This window comes from Leucoraja erinacea, chromosome 11 (genome assembly GCF_028641065.1).
Source record: "Leucoraja erinacea ecotype New England chromosome 11, Leri_hhj_1, whole genome shotgun sequence".
NCBI classification, from domain to species: domain Eukaryota; kingdom Metazoa; phylum Chordata; class Chondrichthyes; order Rajiformes; family Rajidae; genus Leucoraja; species Leucoraja erinaceus.
This window is the reverse complement of record NC_073387.1, coordinates 41,699,752-41,713,867: the sequence shown is the minus strand read 5'-3', so window position 1 is coordinate 41,713,867 and position 14,116 is coordinate 41,699,752.

The following is a 14,116-nucleotide window of genomic DNA, read 5'->3' as shown; positions in this document are numbered from 1 at the left end:
GTGATTTCTAGACTTGGCATTTCTTGGTTATTGGCAAAAATAATACATTCATGAATGAAATCCAATGTCATTTTATGACTTACTCATTAATATGACAATTGCACCCCCTGGTGGCATAATTTTCTACTTCTAAATACATGATTATTTTAATTTGAATTTTAATTACATTTTATAAAAGTGGTACAACGTTCAGTGGGCTAGATTTTCCTGGATTCAGCCTGTTGCCTGAACTGATTAACTCCAGCACCAGCCCACCTGCACTGCCCCATCTCAGATATGGAGTGCTGCTGATATAATCTATGTACCCCAAAGCTGCTCCACACAGCACTGACAGCAACAGCTCAGTCTCTGGCAGCAGATCTTGAGGCCCTGGCACCAAATGCAACTGTTCCTAAAGGCCTCTAAATATTTCACATACCTGCATGAATATTCTTACTCACAGCTGGCGACTCCATGAAATTGCGCATTTGATGCCAACAATTTCTGTCAGGAAGTTAAGCACTAGGTGTTCTTTAGAATACAAGTCCAGTGGTGGAATGTAGCAACCCCAACATTAGCAATTACTTCAGGTTAGAACTACAACAATGAGTCTGGAGATTTCTGGTAAAATATATTGCAAGGCATTCTGATTGTTCCAACTATGAATGGTCTTTATATTTCATTCACACAATGTAGGCATTGCTGGAAAGACTAGCATTTGTTGCTCATCCTTTGTTATCCCAAAACAGTCAATTTCTAGGGGAGTTAACTTCATTGTTGTTTGTCTGAAATCATCCAGCAACTCTGTTGTTGTAGGTATGAGGCTGGTCAGGTAAAGGTGGCCTTTCTTTGGAGGGTGTTAATGAACCATTGAGGTTTTTCCAAGAATCTGGTATTTTCATGGTCACTATATTTACAGAATAGTGAAAGGCCTGGATAGAGTGGATGTGGAGAGGATGTTTCCACTAGTGGGAGAGTCTAGGACCAGAGGTCATAGCCTGAGAATTAAAGGACATTCCGTTAGGAAGGAGATGAGAAGAAATGTCTTTAGTAAGAGCATGGTGAATCTGTGGAATTCATTGCCACTGAAGGATGTGGAGGCCGTTAATGGATATTTTTATGGCAGATGGTCATCCTCCCTGTAGGCCAGCTCCACGTTGTTGCTGATGAGGCCAATCACCGTTGTACATCTGCAACTTGATGATGGTGTTAGTACCATGTACAGGTGTGCAGCATAGGGGAAGAGGGAGTAGAGGAGGTGGGCTCAGCAGCATGGGGAACGCCGGGTGTTCAGGGTGAGGGGTTGAAGAGGTGTGCTTGGTCTAGACCTCACAGACTGGGGTCGGTTGGTTAGAAAGTCCCGTAGCAAGTTTTAGTTACGAGGTTGGTGATCAGTTTTGATGGAATAATGGTGTTGAATGCTGAGCGTAATCGATGAACAGCATTCTTACATAAGCAGTCTCGGTGGGTCAAGGTGGGAGAGGGCGGGAGTGAGTGCCGGTTGAGATGGCATCCTTTACTCCTGTTCTTGTGGTAGGGGTCAGGGGGGTAGGCAGCTTTTGGAAAGTGTAGATTCTTGATTATGAGTGTGAGGGTGGTGACGGCAGGTAGCACCTTCTGCCGTGATGGCTGTCTCTAGTTACGGGAGTCAGGGGTTATGGGGAGAAGGCGGGAGAATGGGGTTAGGAGGAAGAGATACAGTAGATCAGCCATATAGAATGATGGGCTGAATGGCCTGATTCTTCTCCTATCACATAAACTTATGAACTTATGAACCATTATTGGCGTTAAAGTCATTTTATTTAACTGAATTTTAATTCACCAGTTACCACTGTGAGATCACTAGTCAAAGTCTCAGGACTACTACTCAAGAAAGGTGACTGATGTGCTACCACACCCATCTGAAGTTAAAAGTCATCACCACAATGAGCAGCATAATTCATCAATCATCTATTTGGATACATGAAAGCTGGCAGGGTGAAGTTGTGCATGATAAAATCATTAGAATAGATTTGGGAATTTCCAGCATTGATCAACAAGATTTATCACCATGCAATGACAGGACATCCAAGGATAGAGATCATTTTCAGCAGAATTGTTGTTATAAAGGTTTGAGAGGGTGTAGACACTTTGTCTATTTCCCTCTCCCGCCTGTCTGTGGATTTGTTAGCTCTATTTCTTGCAAATGATGTAAAATGAAAATATTGCTGGAAATCTTCCGTAAACACACAAAAAGACCGGAAATCTACTAAAGGTCAGACAGTATATATTGACAAAAGAGGCTTCAGGTCTACAACCTTTCATTAGCTATATTTATTTGTGAAGATCATCCATTTCGAAGAAAGTATCAGCAACCTCTTAGTGCAATTAACTGACTAATGGGATTTGGAATACTTAATGTTGCCTGGATAAATTAGCAACATTAAATTTCAAAGTAATGCTTACCTGATCCATTAGCAAAAACAAAAAAATAAACCAAAAACAAAAAATAAAACAAAAATTAAGCTTCACACTTATTAAGTGGAGATGGATTGCAGGTGAATTAGGAGGTGAATTTTACACATTGTTTGATTAGCACGTTAGCTGATGATACAAAAGTGAGTGGTTTTGCAGATATTGGTGATGGTTGTAAAAGATTGCAGCAGGATCTGGATCAATATGCCAAATGAGCGGAGGAATGGTTGATGGAATTTAATACAGAAAAGTGTGAGGTGTTGCATTTTGGGACGTCGAGCAAGGGCAGGACCTACACAGTAAATGGTAGGCCTCTGGGTAGTATCTGGGTAGAGCAGAGGGATCTAGAAGTACAGGTGGATGGTTCCTTGAAGGTTGAGTCACAGGTAGATAAGGTGGTCAAAAAGGCTTTTGACACTTTGGCCTTCATCAGTCAGAGTTTTGAGTATAGAAGTTGGGAGGTCATGTTGCAGTTGTATAAGATGATGGTGAGACTGCATTTAGAATATTGTGTTCACTTCTGGGCACCATGTTATAGGAAATATATTGTCAAGCTTGAAAGGGTCAGAAAATATTTACGAGGATGTTGCCAGGACTAGTGGGTGTGAGCTATCGGGGGAGGTTTAGTAGGCTGGGTGTCTTTTCCATGGAGCACAGGAGGATGAGGGGAGATCTTATAAAGGTATACAAAATCATGAGAGGAATAGATTGGGTAGATGCACAGTCTTTTGCCCAGAGTAGGGGAATCGAGGGCCTGGGGCCATAGGTTCAAGGTGAAGGGCAAAACATTTGACGGGAATCTGAGCGGTAACTTTTTCACACAAGGGTGATGGGTGTATGGAACAAGCTGTCAGAGGAGGTAGTTGAGGCTGGGATTATCCCATCGTTTATGAAACAATTAGACAGGTACATGGATGTGACAGGTTTGGAGGGATGGGACCAAACGCGGGCAGGTGGGACTAGTGTAGCTGGGACATTGTTGGCCAGTGTGGGCGAGATGGGCCGAAGGGCCTGATTCCACACTGTATCACACACACTATGACTCTATAAGCTCCATGACAAACTATTGCAAAAGACGTCTTAAAATTAGAAATTGAAACTAATTCAGGCAGGAGAAATATATAAACACACAAAATGATTACCTGTGTTTGCATGGATTAGAATTGGGGCTCTCGACATTTGTTTTTTTGTCGGTTAATATAATTTGTTTTGTCGGTTAATATAAGAAGATGAAAAGTCATGTTTTGATGATTATAAAAGCAGAAAATTGCTGCACATTTATTTACTGTTCACAAGCTTTAAGAATCCTTTAAGAATCACATGCTTTGTGATCTTTACAGATCTACTAGAATGTTTATGAAGGAACTGCTGATGCTGGTTTAAACTGCAGACAGACACAAAATGCTGGAGTAACACAGCAGGACAGGCAGCATCTCTGGAGATAAGGAATGGGTGACATTTCTGAGTCTGAAGCAGGGTCTCGACCCGAAACGTCACCCATTCCTTCTCACCAGCATTTTGTGCCTATATTTGACTGTTTAAAAAAATGATTCAATTAACTGTTTAGCCTGTTGCTTCTATGAACTGATGACTCATTCAGACATTTCACATCAAAAGTGGCTCTTTGGGTGAGGTCCGATGAATATATAATGCCAATATCACCATAACGCCACAAATCAGCGTTTTCCAATAAACTGGGGAAGCAATTTGAGGAAAAAGTGCATTTTAAATTCTATTGATTCACTGTATTCAATTTGTAAGGTTTTCCCAGACAAATTACTGACTTGGCACTTTCCAACAGCTACTGAAAAACAATGGAAAAATTAAGAACCAATGACGCATTGATTTTTCAAAAATAAATCCCATTGCAACAACTGTCAAATTCACTTTCACTGAAATAAATCACAAGAAGTAATTAATTATCAATTATTTTTTAAATAACAAGTTGTAGTTATATAGAAAAGGACACAAAGTGCTGGAGTCACCTAGCGGGTCAGCCAGCATCTCTAGAGAACATGGATGGATGACCTTTCATGTCTGGATCCTTCTTCAGATTGGATTTATATAGCATCATTACACTGCAGAAATATCTCAAGGCACTTCTCAGAGATGAGATCAGGCAAACTAAGAAATATTACCAGTTCACTGAGATTTTTGCCTGAAGAAAGAGATCTAGTATTTTCTGTACAAACACGAGATACACAAGGTTGAAGGTATTTTTCAAATAGTTGCATTCTCAAAAGTCCAGGCCTACTAAAAAACATGATATTTTTCCACAGGATTATCGTACTCCCGAGATATTTAGTTAACTGTGTGAACTTTTGCAATTCAAGTGGTCATGGCATATGCTGGTTGTACCATTTATTGCCACCACTAATTGCTGAAATTCATTAAAATAGATTTGGTCTTTAGGGATCATGAAAACATACTTCTGCCTCAAATTGTGCCCATTTTATTACATCCTTATGGGTCTGTCCCACTTAGGCGACTTTTTAGGCGACTGCAGGAGACTCTGCAGTGGCCACGTGTTTGCAGGTGGTTGCCGGGGAGTCGCCTTCATGGTCGTGAGGAGTTCCACATTCTGAGAACTAGTCTCGGCCTCATTATGGTCGCCGTAATTTTTCAACATGATGAAAAATTAGCGGCGACTAGAATGAAGCCGTAATGAAGAGTAGCGAGAATTCTCGTGCCGTGGGAGGGTCGCCAGGAGGTCGAAGGTTCTCGTAGGTTGCAGCTGGTGCTGACTGGTGAATATCATTGGCTCATTGGGGAAATAAAATGTAAGCAGTAGTTTTCAGAACCAAGGATAACTGACCGGTGATGTTAATGTTCGCCGAGCTTCATAATCATGTATATCTGGCTTCTTAAAAGTAATCTCCACTCATTCTCCCTCCTTCTCCCCTCTCTCTCCCTCCCTTCTCCCTTCCCTCCCTCCCCTCTCTCCCTCCCCTCTCTCCCTCCCCTCTCTCCCTCCCCTCTTTTAAAGGCCTTATCGTACCTGTTTATCACGGTGTGTGTCTGTATCACATTGGCTTTGCACCGTGTGAATTTCACTCAAAGAGCGCGCCCCCTTCCCCCCACCGCTTGCCCTGTCCCCCACTTCCATAACGGGCTGGTGAAGGAAGCGATGTGTTTGTGTGTGTGTTCCACTCTGACAGTCGCCATGCTAGTTGCCGGTTTTTCAGACTGTCAACTCGACAGTCAACTCAACCTGAAAAATCGCCTAAGTGGGACAGGCCCATTACTCAGTCACTAGATCAAGATGTAAACACCCTGCAGTCTAGCCCCTCCCCCTTGCTGGCTCCTGCCCCCTTCTCCGGTGATAACCCCCTCCCCCCATGGCTCTTCCCTGTCTTTTCTCCATGCTCTCCCCCCACCCCACAACCCCCTCCCACGCACACGCCATGCGGCCGTTGCTGCTGGTGCTTCCGAGCCGAGCCGTGGATCCGCGCCGATGGCTGATGCTCCTCCAGGGCATGCAAGACGGGAAAGGAGCGGCAACCTCGAGATCCTGGGGAGGGAGAGTGGGGGAGGAGAGGGGATAGAGGGAGAGGAGGGGAGTAGGGAAGGAAAAAGAGTTATGGAGGGAGGCAGTGACTGAGGGTAAGGGAAAGGAGAGGTGAGGGAGGGAATGGGTAGGATAGGAAGAGAGGGAAAAGAAGAGGGAGGAGAGTGGGGGAGGGGATAGAAGGGGAGGAGAGGGGGAGTGGGGGGGGGGGGGTTAGGGGAGGGAGTGGGGAATAGAGGGAGAGGAGGGCAGTGGGGGAGGTGAGGAATGAATAGTGGAGGGGATAGGGGGAGGTGAGGAGTGGAGGAGGTACGGGTAGAGGGATATAGGAGGGGGGGTAGAGAGGGGAGAGGAGTTATAAAGGGAGGGAGGGAGTGGCTGAGGGTAGAGAAAAGGAGGGAGAGAGAGGTGAGGGATTGGGGAGGGGAGGATGGGAGGGGAAAGAAGAGGGAGGGTGAAGAGGAATGGGAGAGAGTGTTAGGGATGAGGGGAAATGAGCTGCACCTGTGCTGTTCGGGGCTATGGATGAATGGTGGAATATTGTGTTGGGGGCCCAAGCCTCCTGTGTGGTAGGTACCCAACGGATCCCACTTAGTCTAGTTTATTATATTCTTGGTGGGGGGGGGGGGGGGGGGGGGGGGGGGGGGGGGGGAGAGAGGAGGGAAGGGGGAGAGAGAAGGGAGGAGAGAGAGAGAGTAGGGGGGGGGGGAGGGAGGGAGAGAGAGAGGGGAGAGGGAGAGAGATAGAGAGGGAGAGAGAGATAGATAGGGAGAGAGAGGGGGGAGAGAGAGAGAGAGAGGAGAGGAGGGAGAGAGAGAGAGAGAGAGAGAGAGAGAGAGAGAGAGAGAGAGAGAGAGAGAGAGAGAGAGAGAGAGAGAGAGAGAGAGAGAGAGAGAGAGAGAGAGAGAGAGATGAGGGGAGGGGAGGGGGGAGAGAAAGGGAGAGATGTCTATGTCTATGTCTGTTGCAAGCATGATCCCAAGACTGACTTTTATCTGGCTGCATATAATCCATATCCCTCCATTCCTGAACATCTGTATGCCTATTCAAAAGTCATAATTCTGGATATCTTTAAAATGTCGCCTAAACATTTGGGATCAATCTCCCAATAAGGTTTAGGATTAGATTTATTATTATCACGAGTACTGATTCACAGTGAAAAGCTTTTTTGCAAACGATCCAAACAGATCAGATACACTATACATAGACACAATCAGTTCAAACTCGTACAATAGATAGAACAAAGGGAATATATAGTGCCCTCCTGAGTGGATTTTTGTGAGATATCTCCAGTTCTCCTATAATTTTGGCAGCGAAATACTTGGATTCCTGGAAATCTTCAACTAATGTTACAGGAAACGCTTCAGAGACTCAATGTGGAATTCAACCTTTTAGTTGTGTTAAATGTAAAAGTCTAATTATCTTTTTACATGCACACATTATGAAAACTAATGTCGAGTTGGTCCATTTGAGTTTGTCAAGAACTAAGCATATGTTTCTATACAACAGTTTATAGAATTAATATTTTGCAAAACATTTCAGAATTGACCCCAATTACATTCATCTTTGTGTGTAGTAAATATATTGGAATAAAACAGAGGCTTGTAATGTCTGAAACACTTGTAAATGATTGTATGAATTGTTTTCACCCTCATTTCTTTTTCAGAACCCTCCTGATCTCAAACATTCTTCAGTGCTGAAGTTCAGCTTGTGTTCTCGGAATGGATGTGCTGACTAAATTATCCTCCAGGGGTGAAACCTTGCCCCTTGGCTTTAATAAGTCTACTGAATGATCATTTTGACATTTTCAATGCATGCGTCAGAGATAAGAAATCTTTTTTATCCATGTTACTTCTGTAATTGTTTCAAACCCCTATCTGGGATTACAGTGCAGGCAAGGGAATGAGTGCAACATATAGAAGGCTCATTATATTAATCTGAGGCCTTTTTGCAGTTAAAGTTATTAATTATGTCAAAATCTCTGCCCCTTATTAGCTTATATCATAAAGTCTTTAGCTGCAGCGCTGTTGTTTTAACTGATTTATTTTATTCATCTTCTCAGTTAGCATTGAGAAATTATTATTTTGATGAGTGAAGTGTTTTTTTAAAATTTAATTTTGGCTGTTTGAAACCAAATACATAGGTTCTCAACTTTGCACCACTCAATGAAAGTAGTAGCACTGGTGAGTGGAGCAAAGACATCCTATCAATTGTCCATTGTCAAACAGACTGGACCTAGATGAGGAAGGCAGAAGGATTAGAACTGCCTGATGTTGTTTTTATGCAAAATGTCAACCCAAGCCAAGACAAAGAGCATACGTTGTCATAAGATGTGTGAATGAATAATAAATGGCAACCAAAATTAATGTTTAATCCACATCTCCACTGTGTAACTTCTTATTGACCCTGCCGGTTTCAAACACTCTCTGTATCCCTGAAAACACTTTGCTTTAAAATACACATCTTGAGATTTCTTCAGATGTTTTCATTGATAAAGTTGCCTTTGACCCATTAGTTAAATCATGCTTCTTTATCATTGTTCCTGCGTCCCAGCTTACACCCCAGCAGTATGAATATTGACCTCCAACTTCAAGTAACCCTTGCTTTCCCTCTCTCTCCATCCTTCCCCCTTCCTAGTTCTCCAACCAGTCTGACTGTCCGCTTGTTTAAATTTTATCTCTGTCTGCTTCGTTGTCACTTCTCCTAGCTAACAATGATCTATTCTACATTTTCCTTAAGCCCCATCCCCGTTGATGTCTCCTTTTCACACCTTATCCTTCCTTATATCTGTGTCTCCCTCTCCCCTGACTCTCAGTCTGAAGAAGGGTCTCGGCCCAATTCATTCTATCTAGAGATGCTGCCTGTTTTGCTGAGTTACTCCAGCATTTCATGTCTACCTTTGGTGTAAACCAGCATCTGCAGTTCCTTCCCACAAAAAATATTTTCGCTCCCCAACTTGAATTATATGAAATCCCCGAAAGATCTATTCTTTATCCTTTGAGCAGCACAGTAACATAGCAGTAGAGTAGATGCCTTACAGTGCCAGAGACCCGGGTTCTATCCTGATTGTGGGTGCTGTCTTTATGGAGTTTGTATGTTCTCCCTATGCCCACATGATTTTCTCCCACATTCCATAGGCGTGGAGTTTAGTAGTTAATTGGCTTCTGTAAATTGCCCCTAGTGTGTAGGATAACTAGTGTATGGGTCGGTGCTGACTTGGTGGGCCGAAGGGCCTGTTTCCACATTGTGTGTCTGAACTAAATTAAACTAAACTTCCACTTCTTCAGTGACATCTTCCAAAGAATGGGATCACCTTTCAATCTATGTTCATGATGTCCAGTTTTATCATTGCACAACCCATTGCTCAATATCTTTACAACCTCCATGCTGCCAGATTGTTTGTCTAACGTTCTTTTTTGAGCTACAACATCTTGTTAATCAATAGCAGGGAAAGAAAATCCATTATCCTCCAGTCGATCAAAGCTTCGTCTTCTCCCTTGGCATTAACTCCATCATCAGCTCCACCTACCTCATAGGCTAAGATAGACTGCTCTCAAATATCAGATTCTGTTTGACTAACAACATAAAAAAATGATCAGCACAACAAATCTTTCCTGTCCATTTTTCCTCGACTTGCAAACCAGACATTGTTAAATGATGGCGAGGGTGGGGATGGGAACATAAAACAAATGAGAAAAATCAAAATAAAGAGAGAAGAGAGAGAAACAAAGAAGTTTACATTTTGATGAAATGGATAATGAAGGCAAGAAAGGGAGATTGAAAAGCAACGGGCATGGAATGTTAAAATCAATACATTATGAAGGAAAAGAGGTTGGTCAAAATCAATGTGCTTTCCTTTTAAAACAGGGAACACTGAATCTATAAATGAAAAAAAAAAGAATAACTAAAAAGATGAATCATTATTTCATTTGGGTAAAGGAGTGCTTACAGAACAGAACTGTACAACACAGGAAATGTGATCTTCAGCCCACAACATGTGTGCTGAATATGATGCCAGGTTAAACTGATCTTATCTGCCTGTACGTGATCCATATTCCCTCTATTCCCTGCACTTCCATGTGCCTATCCAAAAGTCTCTTAAACCTGGCTCTCGTATCTGCCTCCACCACCCCAACTGGCAATGTGTTCCAGGACCTCAAAACTCTCTGTGTAAAACATTTTGCCACGCACATCTCCATTAAACTTTCCCCCCTCTCACTTTATAGTGATGCCCTCTAGTGTTCGACATTTCCACCCAGGGAAAATGGCTCTCCCAGTTGCTTAAAACCTTTAATCTAGACCAAAGATCCTATAGCAGTGGATCTTTGATCCAGACTGTGTTCTGGGAAATCTCCACTGCACCCTCTCCAAAGCCTCCACATCTTTCCTGTAATGAGACGATCAGAATTGCATGTAATACACATTTAGTGTCCTAACCAAAGTCTTATAGAGTTGGTGAAACAAGGAACTGCACATGCTGGTTAATATCAAAGATAGACACAAAGTGCTGGAGTAACTCAGCGGGTCAGGCAGCATCTCTGGAGAAAAAGGATTGTTGACGTTTCTTCATACTGAGGCAGAACGAGGTAGTCTGAAGAAGGGTCCCGATCTGAAACACTGCCCATACTTTATCTCCAGAGATGCTGCATGATCCGCTGAGTTACTCCAGCACTTTGTGTCTATCACATAAAGCTGTGTCATGACTTCCTGACTCTTATAATTTAATGCCCCTAGCAATGAAGGCAAGCATATCTTCACTATCTAATCTACTTGTGCTGCCAGCTTCAGTGAGCTATGAACTTGAACTCCAAGATCTCTCTGTACATCAATGCTGTTAAGGGTCTTGCCATTAACTGTGTACTCCCTCCTTACATTCAACCTCCCATATTACATCACCTCAAACTTGGTCAGGCTAAACTCCATCTGCCATTTCTCTGCCCATTTCTGCAGCTGTTCTATATCATAGAACTGCAGCCAGAATATCTACCTTCCAACACTACCCTCTGCTTCTAACAACAAGCCAGTTCTGAATCATTAGAAAGAAAAAAATGAATGAAGGAGAGAGAATCCCCAAAATTAATACAAGCAAGATAATAACCATGAATAAAATAATGTAAGCAAGGTTTAAAATCTCCAGGGTCACACTCTTACTTGTGCAATTAAATTGGCTTGCCTGTGAGTTTATTCAAGGACATATTGCTGCAGAAACTGTTTGTGAAGTCCACTCCAAATGTTCATTACCTTTCTGATACAAGCTTGTTTGCTTATTCCAATCTCTATTCAAATGTAAGAAAGGAAGTTGTGAGAATTCACAGATGCAATACATAATCTGCACAGATCACTTTTCCATGTAGGAAAGAGGAGAGCGGGAAATCAGTGAGATTTAGAGCAATTAATCTTGCATTTGTTGTTGGCGCAGTCCCAGAGTCTATAAGTAGGGGCAGTGTCATCTTGACAGGGTTCAATTGATCTATGTGGGCCAGTATGGATTTGGACATTCCCATGATGAAAATCTAGAAGCATTGGAGTTCAGCAGCACAGTGGCACTGCAATAGAGCTGCTGCCTCACACCGCCTAGGACCCAGGTTTGATTCTGACCTCGGGTGCTGTCTATGTGGTCTTTGCACATTCTCCCTGTGACCAGGTGGGTTTCCTCCGGGTGCTCCAGTTTCCTCTCACATCCCAGAGACATGTGGATTTATAGGTTAATTAGCCTGTGTAAATTGCCCCTCGTGTGCAGTGGGATAACTGGTGTGAAAGGATGAACAATGGTCGGCATGGATTCGGCGAGCCACAGGGCCTGTTTCCATGCAGTATCTCTAAACTAAACTCAACAAAGAAATTGGAGTTTGATGTATATAGGTTATTGAAGAGAAAAAAGTGATAAACCAAAATGGTAATGGAGTGCTGGCTTTCATATTGAAATGATGAGAAGACAAGGGTTGGAAGTAATCTTATAACTGCATAAATCCCTGGCAGACCATTCTTGAGACAGAGTGAACATTTCCTGATACTAGGTACACAAAAAAGCTGGAGAAGCTCAGCGGGTGCAGCAGCATCTATGGAGCGAAGGAAATGGGCAACGTTTCGGCCCAAAACGTTGCCTATTTCCTTCGCTCCATAGATGCTGCTGCACCCGCTGAGTTTCTCCAGCTTTTTTGTGTACCTTCGATTTTCCAGCATCTTCAGTTCCTTCTTAAACATTTCCTGATACTACACTGCCAGCAGAATATTGCTCTCAGGGAAAGTAGGGTATAAATTTACCAGAATGGTACACAGCCTTCAAGGCAGAAACTCCAAGACATTACACAAACCAGCTTTTATTGCCAGGAATTTAGAAAGTAAAGGAGAATTGTAGTTCAATTTCCGAAGAGATTAAAGGGGAGCTGGGGCCTAACAACTGTTCTGCATTTAAAAATGTGCCTTGAATTGATGTCACACTGAGGAACAATGCCTGTTTTGTTTGGACAAGCTATCCAAAGTACACAATCTGGCACTTGTAGTGGAATTGCAAATTTGAAGCTTAAAATCTATGGATAGACATGAAATGCTGGAGTAACTCAGCGAGTAAGGCAGCAACTTTGGAGAAAAGGAATAGGGGATGTTTCGGGTCAGAATTCTTCTTCAAATTGAAGAAAGGCTCTAATTCGAAATGTCACCTATTCTGTTTCTCCAGAGATGTTCCTTGACCCGCTGAGCTACTCCAGTATTTTGTGACTATCTTCGGTGTAAACCAGCATCTGCAGTTCCTACCTACACTTAAAATCTATGGCGTTATGATCATTATTCCCAAAATATTTTTCACTGAAACACCAGTCACCAGGCCAGGTTCATTTTCCATTACAAGGTTCTTAAGTTGGACTATCTGCTTATTGTTTCAGGAAACCATCCTCTTGGATAGTTTAGTTTAGTTTAGAGATACGGCACAGGAACAGGCCCATCGGCCCACCAAATCCACACCAACCAGCGACCCCGCATACTAACACTATCCTACACACACTAGGGACAACTTACATTTTATACCAAGCCAATTAACAATACAGTACAATACAATACAATACAATTTATTTGTGTCATTTGAACCTCATTGAGGTTCAAACGAAATTTGGTTTCTGCAGTCATACACACAAGAAAAAGAACCAAGACACAACACAATTTACACAAACATCCATAACAGTGAATCTCCTCCTCACTGTGATGGAAGGCAAAGTCTTATCTCTCCCCTGCACTCATCATTCTCCTCCCGATGTCAAAGTCAAAGCCAAAGCCCCCGGCGGGCGATGGTAAAAAAGTCCCGCAGCCATTAAAGCCGCGCCGGGCGATGCAAGGCCCTGCTCCGGGTCTTGGTGTTGGAGCCCCCGGCGGGCGCTAACAAGTCCCGTGGCCATTTAAAGCCACGCCGGGCGATGATGTAAGGCCCCACTCCTGGTAATTTTCAACCCCGCAACTTGGGCTGGAGAAGTCGCCGTTGCGGAACCCCCGAAAAGCGGTCTCCCAGCAGGGACCCGCGGGCTCCCGGTGTCACCGTCCACCGGGCCGGCGGCTGGAGCCTCCGAATTGCCGGGTTCGGGTCGCAGCCGCGCGCCACCACAGCTCCTCCAGCTCCGAACTCGGCCAGCTCCGCGATGGTAAGTAGTCCGGAACGACCTGGAGCCCCAGGCCGTTCCGGTTGGAGGCCGCTCCACGGTGCTAGGCCCCAACGACAACGGAGACCCGACAGAGAAAAGGTCGGGTTCTCCGAGCTGGGAAAAGATTTTAAAAGTTTCCCCACCCCCCGCCCCCACACACATACCCAGTTAAAAATAAAGCACTTGAACTACATTCAAACTTTCAAACGCGACAAAAAACCCCCCCCAAAAAATGACAGACAGACTGCAGAGGCCGCTGCGACGTAACATACAAACCTGTACATCTTTGTAGTGTGGGAAGAAACCAAAGGTCTCAGAGAAAACCTATGTGGTTGCGGGGAGAACGTACAAACACAGTACAGACAAGCACCCGTAGTCAGGATTGAATCCGGGTCTCTGGCGCTGTAAGGAAGTAGTTCTACTGCTATGCCAGCCAGATACTTCTCACAAATTCTATCCTGTCTAAACCTTCTGCTTTTTAAAATCAACCCAATGAAAAATTATTCCAATCACTGGCATCTACAATATGTCAATTTGGATGGTGCAG